The following is a 12,622-nucleotide window of genomic DNA, read 5'->3' as shown; positions in this document are numbered from 1 at the left end:
CTCCCTAATACCAATTACTCACGGCGTTCCACAAGGTAGCATATTAGGACCGTTATTATTTAATACTTATATAAATGATCTAGTAAACATAGATGCCACGGTTCAATTTATAATATATGCTGACGACAGTACCATACTTATTCCCGAGTACAATGTGGACCGGCTAATAATAAAATGCAATGAAGTCCTCCAGAAGTTATCCATATGTTCTCAACTCAACGTAATTAAAATAAATACAATGAAAACAAAAGAAATTATATTCCGAGCCCGTAATAAGCCTGTTGAAATACATCAGTCTATTAATTTTCAGTGCCAGAACATAGAAATTGTGGCCGTTGATAAAATCCTCGGTGTACATTTTTCTCAGAAGTTAAGCTGGGATGCACACACTCACTATCTTAGGAAAACACTATTCTCAGTTGCAGGCATGATATCGCGTTGTCGGAGACTGCTTCCAGTAAAAGCGAAACTTCAAGTATATAATGCTTTATTCAATTCCTATTTAAACTACTATTCGTTGGTATGGGCCACAACAACACAGACAAACTTAGACAAACTCCATTTGTTACAAAAGAAGGTTATCCGCTACATTGGAAATATTGAACCAGCAGCCAGTACTAAAGATGCGTTTGTTTCCTTTAACATCATAAGGGTTGATAACTTATACAAATATCGATTACTCCAAACATTCTTTTTTTCCTCTACTGAAGTCAAGAACTTACTCTCATCTCTGGCATTTTTAACACTACGTAGCACGGATATACACACAAGAAGTAAAGATGTCTGGGAAATCCCACCTTCCGCACATATTATAAACATCAATCATTAGCACATAACCTGCTATCAATGCTTAATATGTATCAAAACACAACTCGTCTAAACCCCAAGAAATTGCGCACATACTTCATAACATTGTGAACCACATTGGATGTTATACTTTGTTTTTTCTAGTGTGCTTCCTTTGTTTACAATTTCGTGCTGTTATTTATGTCAACTTGTACTATATTTAACTATTTTAGCTCATTTTGGCGAATATGATGCATCACATACTGTAGTTTTTGTTTGCGTATGGTGTACATTGGTATATATTCACATTATTTTTTTTCTCAACTTCACTGTTCTGCCATGTAACGGTCTCCTGGGCCCCGTCAAGCTGCTCACCCATCTTTTAGCCCAGGAGACCATTCCAGTTCTTTCTGGGGAAAATAAAGAATGATTGATTGATTGATAAAAAAAAATTGTTTTCCAGGAGACAGCACAGCTGGAACTTCCCAACAATTGTCTCCACGGGCGAAGCTGAAATACCAAAGTGTCATTTAACCACGTCGTCTGGGAATGCGCACAAATATATTCTTGTCTGCGAATTCGCGTCCCAGAATTGCCATCTTCGACACCGAGGTCACATTCAGTGATGGTAGCATAACCTTAGTTAACGTCCAGTAGTGTTCAAGTTGATATTTCAAGGCATGTGGGATATGCCTGAGGCGCTACATCGTTATATGATTGATTGATGTGGACCGTCGTCGAAAGTACTTTACGCAGAAAGCTGCGAATACATCATGAGGAAGGCCATAGAAACAAGGTTTGAAACAGCGGAGCAAACATGGCTACTAATTCTGACTATATGACTAGCGGCCACCGAAAAGATGATTCAGTGCATGCTGATTCTTCCTGAAAGTTGACTAAATGTGTGCTTTTCTTGGACTTCAAATATTTCAAAATGTTATTTTGTTATACTTGCCAGTTATTAAAAAAATAACAGGATGACTTTTTGCCAATGCCGCAGTTAATATTGAGGGCGTTGTTAACCAGCATTTAAAGAGAAGGAAGGTGGAAGAACTTCGGGGCGACGCGTCGGCGCTTCTTTGCTTAGCGCAGGCCGGAGTAAACTTTTAAGTGATTTGTGAGCTGCCGACATTTGGCAAAAATCGTATAAGCGTATTAACTGATGTTAGTAAACAGTTCCCATAATGTTTGCAAAAAAAAATCCACCGCTACTGAGCATACCATCATATGATTACAGATCTTTGAATCAGACAGACAGGCACCTATAAAATAAAGGCTGTAACCGAATTTTTCTGCCACCTGGAAAATATGTCATCGACTCGGTCTGAATTAAGCATTTATGATGAGCACTCTGCACCGTTTTGAATAAGCCCTTACTCTTGAATGTGACAACCGTCGTTAACTTGAAACTGTGCATTAATTTGCGGCCTATCATGAAAAAAAAATACGTTTCCAGATTTAAAGGGAGACATACTGAAATGCCGCTGATAGTGAAACTTATATTAGGTTCCTTTCCCTGCACATAGCAGCTACGTGGTACGCTGCACTTTTTGTGTGCTTGTCTCCAGAGGATTACCTTGACAAAGTACAGACACTTCTAAGTTTCTTTTATTTCCAGTATTAACCGCACTCCTCTTCTATCGCCTTTCCTCATGGCGTCTCTATCCGTTGCGTGGAATAGGATGTCGCGGCTACGCACGCACACGCTAAAATTTTTTTATTTTTGATAGAAAAAACTTCGCTCTTCCATCTCCGATGACATGCACAAATATGAAATGTACAGAAAGAGGCAGCGAAATTCGGGCTTCCGGTTTTCAGATATGCGACAGATTCAGTAACAGCAATAGCCTTTAGTTAGTAATACTAACTGTAATTCCGCCTTTATTCGACCATAATTTATAGGCTGAGCATGTCGACCGCCTGGGCGACCAGAAGTCGCTGTTCTTCCTCCCCTTCAGGGCCAAGCCAGTCGATCCAGGTGGTGATAAATAAAGAAGGTGGGGGGTAGGAACCCGACTGCTGAGCAGCCGGGCAATAGAAGAGGCAATGGGCAAGGTCCGCATAGATACAGGGGCAGTTGGGACAGGAAGGGTCCGATCGATAGCGATAGAGAAAGAGGCCAGACGGGGTGATGACTGCATTCATTTGGATGTGCCGAAGAAGGCCAGACTCCGGCACCGTGAGTGATGGATGAGGGGGAGGGTAAAGGCGTTTGTCGAGGCGGAATTCAAGGTAGAACTCTTTCATGGTGTGGCGAAGGGTGAGTCTCCCACCGTCCTCTGAGGGCTTGGGCTAGGGGATCAACGGTGACCGGAAAAGTCGCGGGCGAGCTGATGGGCCATCTCATTGCCGTCAATCCCTGAATGCCCAGGGTGAGCGGAGGAAAACGATGGAAGGCTGCAGTGCGGAGACCACTCGTTCGACCTCCTGTTGGAGAGAAGGGATCAGGGTGCGTTTATGTGTGTGGTGTGTAGCGACTTGTGAGTCTGAATAGACTGTGTACTCTTAGAGAGAGGGAAGGAGGGGAAATGACTGGAGGGCATGCGCAATGGCGAGGACCTCGAGGGACAATGCGTCTGGAGGGTGTAGATACGGCCCGCTGGTGTGGGTTTCAGGAGCAGGGAGGTGTGGATGGTACAGGGCGTAGCCGCAGGAACCTCGAGGAGCCACGAAGGAGGCATCCGTGCAGGCTACACCCTGGATATCAAAGATAGGGGAATGGTGCTGCGCGGCCGCATGACGACGGCCGGCGTGCAGGGCGGGGGACATGTTGGTCGGGAGGGGAAGGATACGAAGATTGGGAGCGGGGGTGGGAATAGGAGAGGTAAACGGAGAGATTGGAATGGGCGAGATACCCGCTTGAGTCAATAACCACTGACCCTGAGGGGTTAGGGAAAGCCGGGCAAGCTGCGAGTCACGATGGAGACTGAGAAGAGAACGAAGAGGATGGAAAAGGCCTGTGGCAAATAGCTTAGCGGTAGAGGTAGTGATAGGGAGGTTGAGAGCTGTCTTGTAGAGGCCCACAAGGGCAGTCTCGAAAACGTTAAGTTGAGTCTGAGTGAAGGAAGCGTAGGGTGTAAAGTACAAGACCTTGTTGAGGGCCAGCGCGTGGGCAACTCGGCACGCGTGAGCCTCGTGGAGACCTGAGCGTCGAGTGACCACGCGCCGCAGAAGGTGAGTTACCGAGTGGCAGGTGGTGACAGCGCGGTGGAGGGCTTGCACTTTCTTGGCCGCATGCAAAGGGAAGCCAAGAACTTTGCACTTTTTGACGACAGGAATGGGAGAGCCAGAAAGGTGGAGAGAGACGAAGTGGTTGTGTGAGCGCTGGTAGGAGGAATGGTTGAGAAGGAGAAGCTCGGATTTCTCAGGAGCAGGAGAGAGGCCAGCGGCGGTGAGGAAGGAGTCGATGAGATGTAGGCCACGTTGCAGGGTGTCCTGTACGTGACCGGGAGAGCGATATGAACACCAGAGAGTGTTGTCATCGGCGTAAAATATATGATGCAGGTCGGGAATTTCAGCTAGCTGGGAGGCGAGAGGGGCCATAGCGAGATTGAAAAGGGTAGGATAGAGAACAGCACCCTGAGGAGTGCCATGGGTGAGGTGGTGTGGGCCAAACAAGTGGGTGTGTACTCGAAAGCGAGCCACACGTTTAGAGAGGAATGAGCGGAAATAAGAGTACATGCGGGAGCCACAGTCCAAAGAGGCGAGTTGAGAAAGGATGTGATCGTGGCGAACACCGTCGAAGGCCTTGCGAACATCGACGGTCACAAGTGCGTGAATTTGAGCGGGTATAGGTGACAGGAAGGTTTCATCGCAAAACAGTCTAGCTTTTTGGTGTTCGCGCCTCGTCCTCACTGTGCATGCATTCATTGTAGCGTGTACAGTGAGGGGGAGTTGAATGCAGCCAATATTTTTCCGTCTATCGAGTTTCGCTTTACTTTATTCCCAAAGTTCAGCAAGTGCATTGAAGGACAGAGTTCACACAACAGGCAGTCTCAAACCTCATTTATATGCAGCGAATTATGCCTAGTGTTAGGAGACATATGCCTCGAACATGCAATGAGAATCAAGAAACAGCATTTAAGAAGGTTTCCTTAGAGCGATGTGAATTCTTTTCACAGTTGTGCTTTCTCCACAATAGTCCGGTCGCTAAGAACGTGGGATCAGACTTGAAGTTCTTGCGTTTAGTCCTGAAGCTGTGCTCGCGGCGAAAACATGCTTTGCCTCTTATTGCTTTGTGTTTTCGGACTGGCCAATAGTAGTTTCGATTACAGCGGAAGAGCTACAATGCTTGAACTTAATGCTGTAAGTAACCGAACTTTATGCTCGAGGCAATTTTTTTTTTTGTTACCGGGAACGCGAGAGGAAAAGAAATGAAAATTTAAGCAGGGAAACGTAGTGGTCTAGTACAGCGCGTGAAAAAATTACTTCCGTTTGAACGCGTAAGCCACATTCAAGAGTAGATGCGAGCATGGAGAGAGAGAGAGAGAGAGAGAAAATTTTTATTATTAAGGGGTAGGCCCCCTTCCAGGGCTCCACTGGAGATTGCCAGCCGCTCTGCTCTGTCCGCTAGGCAGTCCTGGGCGGCAGGGTCATCGCGGTCCAGCATCTTCTGCCATGTCGGTTTTGGTGTGGGGTCTGAGAGTATTGTTTGTCTGCTGCACATCCATGTTATATGTGCTAGCGTGGGTTTACCGCCGCACCATGGGCATGCTTGAAATTGAATATGTGCATCGCACCTTGTTCAGTATGTTTAGGTTGGGGTCCGTGCTTGTCTGTAATCTTCTCCATGTGGTTGAAGTGGGGATGTCCAGGCTTCTGTCTGGGGAAGGCGGGTTCTCCTGTCCCCTCTGTATTTGCTTGTTATTTCAGGGCATGTCAAGGTGGGTCAGGTGTTCCGCACGCAGGCCGTTGGCCTCCCGGGGGGAGAGCACTCGGGCGGCCTCGTCCGCGTGTAGATTGCCCGTGACCCTTCATGTCCGGGTACCCATATTATTGTCGGTCGTGGGCTACTGGATGCGCGCGCTGTGTAGTGCTTCCCGCAGTCTTTTATGATTGTCTTCGGTTGTTTGCAGATGTCCACGGTAAAGTACCTAGCTTCTACAGGCTGTTTTAGAATCGTTATAAATTTTGGTGTGGGTTTGAGTTTGGTGGCTCTCTCTGATCGCCAGAGCGATTGCCACTTCCTGTCCCTCATGGGTCGTGCTTTTGGCGAAACCGGACGAAAATTCCTGAGCACGCCGGGATATAGAACAACCCTTAAAGATGAAGACAACGACGAAGAAGAAATAAATGGCAGCCATAGGGAGCTATATAACCTGGCCCCCATACCTAAATGCATGAATCCCACCATAAACAAGGGAAAAAGAAGGGCCAGAACTGAATATATGAGAAAAAATCTAGATTCAACTATTTGGCAAGATTCACAGATGCAACCACAAATAAGTTCGCAACATCTACAGCAGTCCGCGTTGACAGAAACGGTAAAATCAGGGGCTCACTAACAATGTAAGCGTGGAACCGACTGCAGCAAAAGCGTCGCTTATTCTAGGGCGGCTTATAGACGGCGACAGCTGCATTCTAGTTTTTCAGGAGCGTCTCTCATCTGCCACTTTTTTATTGGCGGAATAACGCGCATTTGTTGACGTTGCGACTGAAGAAAAAAATCGAAAAGTGCACAGGCGTTTTCACAGACTCGAGCGGAACCGCAATCACTGCCACGTGCAGACAGTTGAGAGTTGAAAGATGTGAGAGGAAATATTTAAAGAGGAGATGTTCGTCGCCTCATCCGCCGAAGCAACAGATAAGCCCACGTGGTCAGGAGTACTGGGCGCAATAAGCGAAAGCGACAAGATCCTAGCCCCGATAAGGGTTCATACTTAAGCTAAACCAGGGCTAAAAACACGGAAACAGAGGAAAGAAGAGAGAACAGTGAACATTCTAATGAAGTTTAATACACGACCGAGACAGCTCTGGTACATGGGGTGGATTTTTTTTTATCTTTACATCTTTATCAGTAAATTACGCTGATGATCACGTGGATGCTGCGTCACTGAGTGTATCTCGGTCTGGACGGACAGATAGAGGTCGCGGTTGAGGGACAAATTTATGAAGTTTACTAGAAAAATTTCAGATAACGCACTCTGTGCTGTATGTTGCAACCGCTGGTTAGACGAATGTATTGATTAAAAAAATGCAATTTACAGAACTTTCTAAACTGAAATAGGATTGGAGATGTTCATATTTTAATTGCCAGCATTTTTCACGTCATTCCGAAACTACGCGCTCAGCATATGCGAGAACTGGGCGCACGTGGAGCGCCTCGTTTCGGAATGATGTGCAAAAAAAAAAAAAGCTGGAAATTGATTGATGAATATCTGTACACCGACTACACTTTGGCAAGCAACGTTTCAGACAGTTTCAGTTTCGCAGCTCCTCTCAGGAGGTGGCTATAGTGGCGGTCACGGGAACTAGTGGCGCTGCAGTCAAGCTTTTGTACATCGTCTGCTGTCGTGGGAGTTTCGCTAGCTGCAGTTACGGCAGGCTAGTCAGATTTTCAAGCTGGTTTTTCATGTGATGGTGCTGTTAGTGCTGTGAAAACGTGTTTGTGATGAAATATGTGCACTTGGTGACTTCAAGCGAGAGGTACACATGTCATCCTGCTTTGCGCCCGGATGCACGAGTGGCAGCAGAAACGAGGCCACCGATCATTATTTTTTCAAACCACCTCGCGATGAAAGCGAATTTAAGAAGTGGGAGCAGATGTTGCATCGTAAGGACAGACGGCTCCCTCACACGTCTAAGATATGTGAGCGTCATTTTGAGCATAAAGATATTATCGAGGAGTACAAACACGTTGTAAACGGGCAATAGGTCTGAATTCACCGCGGGAACTGGTCGGTAGTGCCCGGTGCCAGCCCTCGACTCTTTCCCAGCCTTCCAGATCAATTTTCAAAGCCAAAAATTGGGAAATGCAGGCGAAAGTCACAAAAAACGCATGCAGTCATGTAAACTGATGAGTGTGAAGAACCTTGAAGCGGCCGTATACGTCCTCCTCAGGCGAGCCTTGCGTAGAGGCAGTCAGCCCGAATGAGCTGATGCCTCTCCCACGCTCGGCGGAAACCAGTACTACGTCGACCGCACTCACGATCGATGACCTGGCGACTGCGACTCTACCATCTACGGAGTGGTAACATGAATCTATACAGGAAGAAATAACTGGGAAGGTGTGTGCAGTTTTCTACTGCAGAAAGCTAGCGGCAAGCCGTCTAGTGATTCCAAAAGCAGTTGTTGTGGAAGAAGATGATTGCTACTTCGTGAACGGATGCAGCAAGCTGCGCAAGCAGCTGTTCAAAACTGTACCTTCTGTCACTGACCTTGAAAACATTCTGCTGGAAACAGACGGCTTATAAATATCTGTGCAGGAGTAAATACAAACATTCATGAACAGCCGACGAAGTCGGAAGGTGTTCATCACAAACACTGTTATATTTTTTTTTCGAAGCAGCTGATCTGTGCTCGTTGCTTGCGTTTGCGAAGACAGGTTCTATCGAGAAGAAAACGACAGCGCGCCTCGTGCCGTGCCTCGTTCAGATCAACGTTAATAGATTACCTGGACAGTTTGCAAACTTCGCTGCAGTTCGTCAGCCAAACGTGGCCCCATTCAGCTCCCTTTCGTGAGGTGGCGCTTTCGACGCTGTTGGCCCGCTCCAGCCCGTCTCTCGTCGCACGAACTATCACTACGAGACGAGCGCGCCGTGTTTCAGGCCACTTTACGCCGGTAATTCCTGTTTAACGAAGATATTTCCAAGATAGGGCACAAATATTATTCTGAATGTGCAACTACAGTGGAATTAAGGCTGCGCGAACGGTCCTGGGCGGCAGAGGTACGATCGGGATGTCTGAATCATTAGCTATTTCGACGAGACATCTGGTTCATGGTCGGGTAAAGTTTTTTGTTTCATTTACTTCCCTGCAAACTAAATGACTCTTTGCTTACGGCGAGCCACGACACGGTAAACGAGTCGCATGTTGCCGAAAATATCGAAACCTAAGGCCAAGTACCATCGGTTTGAAGCAAGACAGTCAACGATGCATACGTGCTTTTTAAAGGGATATACAGGACTGCCACCGTGAAACTTCGACGTTATTAAGGTCATAAAACGCGAAAAATGACGGCAATAGCACAGGTCAGATTGAAAGAAGTTTATTCAATTCAATAAGAAAAAAACATATACATCTTAATGGGAGCCACTTTTAATGGGCCAAACAGTTAAAAAGAGACGTGCTTTTACAAGAGACAAGAGACGTGCTAGGGAAAAAGTGCATTCTTGTAGAAATAACAAAATTCAGTATCTGACAAGTGAATACCGACACGTGCTCAGCACAACCCAAGCGAGCAAGGCTGCACCTCTCTAGCTCTCCCAGCACTTTCCAGAAAATGTTTGCAGCCTTGGCGGTGGTCAGTGTGAATTGCGGTCGCACATTACGTAGAACGCTTATCTTGCATTGGTTTGGGAGTAGACAGGTCGACAGCTCGGTCGCACCGACTCACGGACGCATAGCTCGGGTGCACCGACGTTGCGCTTCTGTGTTGAGTTGCAGCCGGAGCCAACGCAGCACGACCTGCGTCGCTCGAAACGCACTTATATAAATCTGACAAGGACACAGAGGAGCAGCGATCAACTTGCAGCGCAATTTAACCCAACAAAGAAACGCCTGGCACAAAAACGCTTCACTGTAGTCTTCGCTGCCGCGCTTACTGTATCGAGAAGCCGGTCAAACAGCGACGAGAGCGCCCCAGCTCTGCAGTACAGGCAAGGGCGACATTCGCGGCGTCGGAGTTTGCAAACTGAAAAAGTAATCTAGTAACGTTGGTTCAGATATCATTCGTCCCAACCCCAGTGGTTGTACCGTTGTGCCCTCCAAGCGAAACATCTTTTCGCCACGTACCAACACCAGTTATGCCATATTCTTGTTTGCTCACGCCGGAAAAAAATAATTCACCTGTAGGTATGGGAGCGGCGCCGCCCCTCTTTACGAGTGTGTAGCGGACGACGCGCGAGATGTGTAGAAAAGCGCGACTGCAGCGCCGTTAGTTCCAGCGACGTCCACGAAACGCACGCCAGCAAGCGGCGAGTATAGGGACCTGCGGAACTGAAACTGTTCAAGAACGTTGTTGGCAAGAACGTCGGGCCAGCTGCAAGTATGATGGTGTGTATGCAACGGCCATTCTTACCCCTGAATTCACAAACGATCCTTGACTTGACACTCCACATCCACTCCATCGCGTAGAGATGCCGTCGCGGTGGCTCCGTGTTTATGGCGCTCAAATGCTGACCCGAAAGACGCGGGTTCGATCCCGGCCGCGGGGGTCGAATTTCGCTGGGGGTTGTTGCGACTCGAGGTATCGTGGCCAGTTGTTGCATCACCATGGGGGCTCGTACAGGATGAGGATACGAAAACACCCCTTGGTGATGCAACAAATGGCCACGCTACCTCGAGCCGCAACAACTGGTGGCAGCGGTGGGGTGCTGCTACCTTGAGTCATAACAGGGCGAAATTTTAGAGGCCCGTGTACTGTGCAATGTCAGTGGACGTTAAAGAACCCCAGGTGGTCGAAATTTCCGGAGCCCTTCACTACGGCGTCCTTCATAGCCTGAGTCGCTTTGGGACGTTAAGTCCCCCATAAACTAAACCTAGATAAAAGAGTCACTCCTCCACTCTAGGAACAGTTACAATTCAGGAACGCCCTTTAGTGTTTCCTCGAATGATGCCTTCCCCTGGAAACTTCTATCTTACGCGCCTTGCCAGAAGTGGCGCAAATGCCGTACGAAATTTAGGAAAAACGTTGGCCCGAAAGAGAGATCTCAGTGTCTATTACGCCTGTATTTTGACTTCGGTCCTTCTGAAAAACGTTTATAATAAACCTCCACACTCCCAGCTTAGTAATAAAGCATCCTTTACATGCTACATGAATGAAGCGGCAGCGGACAACGGCTGGAAGCGCTTCTGAGTCAGGCAACTTTCACCGACGCTCACGTAAAGCTTACGTAGCTAAGCGAGCCGGAGGAGATGTGAAACTTGCGAAGATGAAACTTGCGGAGGAGATTGTGCTTGCGAATTGGACTCCCCAGAAGCCGAAGCCGCCTGCGGTTGGGAAGCCAGGTATGAGCCGGAATTGTAAACGCACTTGAAAAGTCTCGCCCTTCCTCCGACCACAAATATCCCTTCCGCGAGATGGGGGAAACCACGCGTTTCCTCGTCAACGTCGAGTGTGTTCGAAGACGCACTTGAGCAAAAGTAAAAGACCATTCCCAAAGACTTGAGCAAAGTAAAAGACGCCTTCCTTATCCGAAATGAAGAAACAGTGATTGTCTGCAAGAAAGCCCACAAGCGCCCACTACCAACATGCACGTACCATAACTGGCAATATCAACAGGTGAAGCTTAAAAACTGTTAGCATTTTTATTAGACAGCGTGCTTTATCTACTTTCGACCGCACTTGTACCTTGAGGCGCAGGGCAGCCAATGAACGGATAGTGAATGTGATATTTAATGCTGAATGCGCATGCTCAGGCTCGCGTCTCCACAGCAACCCCCAGTCTCCCGCAGGTTCGGCTAGGCAATGCGCCGTTCAGCACTAGTCTGTCGCCGTCAGCAGAAAAAAGCGCGGGCAATGAGGCAGCTCGCGATTAGCTGTGCGATGTGCTCTTCAAACGAGCACACGGTAATGCGTGTAACGCTGCTTAGGTTTATACTGATGTGTTGAAATTTGCCGGCACCGTCGAAGTGCAGTGCGATGAGAGGATGCAGCTTCAGAGACAGCGATTGACCGCGACTATTCGTGTCCTATAGACAAGACACGGTCTTCATGGCGATACCGTGTCTTGCCAGAAATTCCATGCCGAACAGATCGAGACTGTTACGCAGCCGACGCTACAGCAGATGACTCTCCGCATCCACATCGCATGCACATTTGTACAAGACTTCTTCCAAGTCTAGAACGAAGTCCGCAATGCGAGCAAACGATACTACTCCAATCGAGGTTGCTTTCTGAAACGCAAAAAGAGCTTTGAGGGTTGTTTGTAGTAGACGATCAAGTCGAGTGTTTACGATCGCGTACGGCTCCAATCCCCAGTGCGCCTAAAGAACTTAAGGCCTATGTATCCAGCGCAGGTTCAAATGACGCGATGAGAGCCGCCGCGGTGGCTCAGTGGTTATGGTGCTCGGCTACTGACCCGAAAGACGCGGGTTCGATCCCGGCCGCGGCGGTTGAATTTCTTTGGAGGAGAAATTCTAGAGGCCCGTGTACTGTGCGATGTCAGTGCACGTTAAAGAACCCCAGGTGGTCTAAATTTCCGGAGCCCTCCACTATGGCGTCTCTCATAGCCTTAGTCGCTTTGGGACGTTAAACCCTATATAAACCAAACCAAACCAAATGACGCGATGCGTCTCAGCATAAAAAGTTGCCGTTGAAAACGATTTTATTAGGCCATCGGCGTCTTATAATTTCTGTCGGCTTGAAGTGGTTCCGTAGACGGGCGAATGAACTCCCACAACGTGCAGCAGGCGGAAACTGAAATTTAGGAAATATCTAGAGCTCCTGTTATTCAGAGTGTGCACCTAACTCGCAGCCAAGTGACATTAGTTTTGAACCAAAAAATATTTTTGCTACTTTCTTTTTCTCTGTATTTACGAAATATTTATTATTTTCTCATCTTTTTTCAGTTCTTTGATACAAGTGAAAAAATATTTCTTCACTCGAGGAGTTATTCTCGTCGTATTGGTGGCAGTGATCCAACATGCATTGCCAATAAGAAATTATTTTCAAATG

The 12,622-nt window shown here is 47.5% G+C and overlaps 1 pseudogene; it reads right to left on the bottom strand.

The window, feature by feature from the left end:
• Positions 1–2,682: 2,682 nt before the first annotated feature.
• LOC149359553 (uncharacterized) lies at positions 2,683–4,656 on the bottom strand (annotated as a pseudogene).
• Between the last annotated feature and the right edge of the window lie 7,966 nt (positions 4,657–12,622).

Source organism: Amblyomma mixtum, chromosome 2 (assembly GCF_055824585.1).
Source record: "Amblyomma mixtum isolate Tamu chromosome 2, ASM5582458v1, whole genome shotgun sequence".
NCBI classification, from domain to species: Eukaryota; Metazoa; Arthropoda; class Arachnida; order Ixodida; family Ixodidae; genus Amblyomma; species Amblyomma mixtum.
Note: the sequence above shows the minus strand (reverse complement) of the source record. Positions and strands in the feature narration are given on the sequence as shown.